The sequence below is a fragment of the Schistocerca serialis genome, chromosome 3 (assembly GCF_023864345.2).
Source record: "Schistocerca serialis cubense isolate TAMUIC-IGC-003099 chromosome 3, iqSchSeri2.2, whole genome shotgun sequence".
Classification (NCBI taxonomy): Eukaryota; Metazoa; Arthropoda; class Insecta; order Orthoptera; family Acrididae; genus Schistocerca; species Schistocerca serialis.
Genome location: NC_064640.1, coordinates 128654464 through 128658716, shown reverse-complemented (window position 1 = coordinate 128658716; position 4253 = coordinate 128654464). Strand labels below are relative to the sequence as shown.

Below are 4253 nucleotides of genomic sequence, written 5' to 3'. Positions count from 1 at the left end.
TGGTACGGTAACGTAGGCTGAAACACGAGCATCAGTGTGCATTACAGTTGCAGACAGTCAACAGGGGTCTAGACAAGGTGAGCAGGGCTTTACTCGCAAAGCTGATTAATCAAAACGACAGCAATATTCCGGTTGCTCTTCGCGGGTATCGTAGCGTTAAGGGGCTCCGGAAAGGCTCAAAGTCATGAAAAGTTCAATTTTTACTTTTTTGCGTTTTCTGAATTTATTCAATTCCGAAGACTACAACTATTTTTAATTTTTTTTTTTTAATGTGTTCTACATGGGCGTGACCCACTGTGGCGCTGTTAAACTGCTGTCAAATGGTGTTATTATTAACGTCCGTGTTCATCAGGTACATTTTAGTGATGTGAGATAAAGTATGTGTTGTGGCTAACCTATGATGGTTCAATATATATCGCTGGTGTGATTGTCGATTGTTTCATGTTTATTTACTCTGTCGTTATCTCGAAAATATTCGTAATTAATTCTGTTTCTTGAGTCTCTGTTTTGTTGAAGTATAATAATGAGTAAAAGTAAAGTTATTAGAAATCCTCTGAAGGCTTTTAAGAAAAGGAGAAATGTTGGAAACCCAAAGGTATGTGTTATTACTGTAAACAATAAAGACGATAACCAAGTGAGTGAACCTAACCTCTCAAGTACACCTGCCCATAGCAGTCAAAGTGGGAAAGAAAATACTTCACAGAAGAAGCTTGGTTCAATGAGTGAAAACTATGAATGTTTTATGGGCGAATCGGATGTGAATGAAATATTTGGTATGTCGGTTCTCCAATGAATTTTTTCGAACTGTGTAAGATGTATTCATTGTAGTGAAGTTGGTCTGGAACTCTCCATAGTAAAGCACGTAGGACTTGCTAGTGAAATACAACTGAAATGTGATAAGTGTTCATACATGACCACCTTTTGGAACAGTGTTGCAGTAACTGCAACTGAAGAAAATGGTAGCAAAATCTACGAACACAACAACGAGCGATGCTTGCTTTAGACAAGGAACGCCTTCGAGCTGCAGACAGGGCTGTAAAGAGTCTAGAAATATAAGCAAGAGTAAACAGGAGGAGGAACAAGAGGAAGCTGGAGGAGGAGTTTGCAGAAGATGAAGATAATCCATCCTATGGACCTGGAATGCACTAAAAAGTTAATCCAATCTTTGTCGCTCGATTCCCAAAACTTTTATTTTCTCATACTAATTACATGTTTTCTAAGGATCTTCCAAACATATTTGTTTCAAACTTTCAGTAAATGTTACACAGTACCTTCTGCATAATTTAACACAGCCTTTTTCCAAAAAAACTGTATATTTTTGAATATATAAATAAAAAATTGCAAAAAAATGTTGTGAATTTTCATTACAATTGAAAAAAAATCATCTTTAATAACTGAACTAAAATTTTGTAAAATCCCTGTGTTAAGTTGTAGCCCATATTCTAATAAATAATCTGTAAAAAGTTCAACTTCCTACCTCAAATACTTTGTGAGGAAAGTTGTAATTTATAAGCGTTATTTTAACATTGCAAGTATAGGGCGTTCCGGAGCCCCTTAAAGGAATAGGGAGAGGTCCTCTTTCGGAACCGGGGTTGAAGAACATGATTCGATAGTTAGAATTAGCTGGCGAGTGGAGAATTGTTCCTTGCAGAGGCCGACTGCCAATTGCGCCGCAAATAGTTGAAGAAGTTGCTGTTGCCGTGGCTGAGAATTCTGAAAGCTATGTGCGATCTGCAAGCACTGCACGAGCTATACACGACAGCTAAACATTCCATAGTCCATCGTTTGAATAGCGCTGCGAACAATTATTGTGAAACGGTATCTCTACCGCGGTTGCATGCTGTCGTGGAAGCAGACGGTCGCCACACAGAGCAACGTTTGCAGCCTGGAACGTATTCGTTGTACACAGTTGACAAGTTTTACACCCCCACTTGGAAACTAAAATCTGTTTCTATCAAATGTTTATTGGTTATTTCTCTTCCGCATGTCCTTACAAATGTTTCCACAATCAGCTGTTTAACGTTTCCCATAGAAGCCCTCTCAAGTAGTTTAATTGTAACGAACATTGTGAATTACCTCGAAGAAAATGGCCTATTGACACACAGTCAACACGGATTTAGAAAACCTTATTCCTGTGAAACACAACTAGCTCTTTACTCGCACGAAGTGTGGAGTGCTGACAAGGGACTGCCGGCCGGAGTGGCCGTGCGGTTCTAGGCGCTACAGTCTGGAACCGGGCGACCGCTACGGTCGCAGGTTCGAATCCTGCCTCGGGCATGAATGTGTGTGATGTCCTTAGGTTAGTTAGGTTTAATTAGTTCTAAGTTCTAGGCGACTGATGACCTCAGAAGTTAAGTCGCATAGTGCTCAGAGCCATTTGAACCATTTTGACAAGGGACTCTGTATTTCTGGATTTCCGGAGGGCTTTTGACACGCAAGCGGCTTGTAGTGAAATTGTGCGCTTATGGAATATCGTCTCAGTTATGTGACTGGGGGTGTTGTGTGATGTCTTTGGGTTGGTTCGGTTTAAATAGTTCTCAGTTCTAGGGGACTGATGACCGTAGATGTTAAGTCCCATAGTGCTCAGAGCCATTTGAACCATTTTTTATGTGACTGGATTCGTGATTTCCTGTCAGAGAGGTCACAGTTCGTAGTAGCTAATGGTAGTTCATCTACTAAAACAAAAGTGATTTCTGGCGTTCCCCAAGGTAGTGTTATAGGCCCTTTGCTGTTCCTTATCTATATAAACGATTTAGGAGACAATCTGGGCAGCCGTCTTAGATTGTTGGCAGATGACGCTGTCGTTTATCGACTACTGAAGTCATCAGAAGATTTTAAAAAATGCAAAACGATTTAGAAAAGGTATCTGTATGTGCGAAAATTGGCAATTGACCCTAAATAATGAAAAGTGTGAGGTCATCCACATGAGTGCTAAAAGGAATCCGTTAAACTTCGGTTACACGATAAATCAGTTAAATCTAAAGGCCGTAAATTCAACTAAGTACCTAGGAATTAAAATTAGGCACTCCGGCTTCAGGCCAAAAGTAGCCTATCGGGACCATCCGACCGCCGTGTCATCCTCAGTGGAGGATGCGGATAGGAGGGGCGTGGGGTCAGCACACCGCTCTCCCAGTCGTTATGATGGTATTCTTGACCGAAGCCGCTACTAATCGGTCGAGTAGCTCCTCAATTGGCATCACGAGGCAGAGTGCACCCCGAAAAGTGGCAACAGCGCATGGCGGCCTGGATGGTCACCCATCCAAGTGCCGACCACGCCCGACAGTGCTTAACTTCGGTGATCTCACGGGAACCGGTGTATCCACTGCAGCAAGGCCGTTGCCAGGAATTAAAATTACGAACAACTTAAATTGAAAGGAACACATAGAAAATGTTGTGGGGAAGGTTAACCAAAGACTGCGTTTATTGGCAGGACACTTAGAAAATGTAACAGATCTGCTAAGGAGACTGCCTACACTACGGTTGTCCGTCCTGTTTTAGGATACTGTTGCGCCGTGTGGGATACTTACCAGATAGGATTGTCGCAGTACATCGAAAGGGTTCAAAGTAGGGCAGCATGTTTTGTATCATCGCGAAATATGGGAGAGAGTGTGACTGAAATGATACAGAATTTGGACTGGATATCATTAAAACAAAGGCGTTTTTCGTTGCGACGCAATCTTCTCACGAAATTTCAGTCACCAACTCTCTCTTCCAAATGCCAAAATATTTTGTTCACGCCGACCTACATAGGGAGAAACGATAACCAAAATTAAAAAAGGAAAATCAGAGCTCGCACGGAAAGATATAGGTGTTCGTCTTTCCCGCGCACTCTGCGATATTGGAATAATAGAGAATTTTGAAGGTGGTTTGATGAACCCTCCGCCAGGCACTTAGATGTGATTTGCAGCGTATCGATGTAAATGTAGAGCCTGTACATCGTATCGATGAGAACCTGGCCGTCGAAGAAGGAATCTTCTTGTGCCGACAGCACGTGGCCGCCAAAGATGGAAATTTCCAGCATAACGTGTTTCTGGGTGAATAAATTTGGCGGATAAACGAATTGGCACCACTGGCACCCAACTGGCTGGAGAACATACAAGAGATGTGTGGTGTGCGTACTGTAAGACCTTCAGTGCACACACCATCAGATTATTTGACTAGTCGCTCTAACAAAATAGGCGAGTGTCAGCAATGTGTCTCGTGGTCTTATCGTGGCGTGTTTACCTTCTGCCGTTAGGTCAGACGATAGAAAT

The 4253-nt window shown here is 42.1% G+C and overlaps 1 pseudogene; it reads right to left on the bottom strand.

Annotated features, from left to right (window-relative positions):
* Nucleotides 1–3223: 3223 nt before the first annotated feature.
* Nucleotides 3224–3341, bottom strand: LOC126471910 (5S ribosomal RNA; annotated as a pseudogene).
* Nucleotides 3342–4253: the final 912 nt, after the last annotated feature.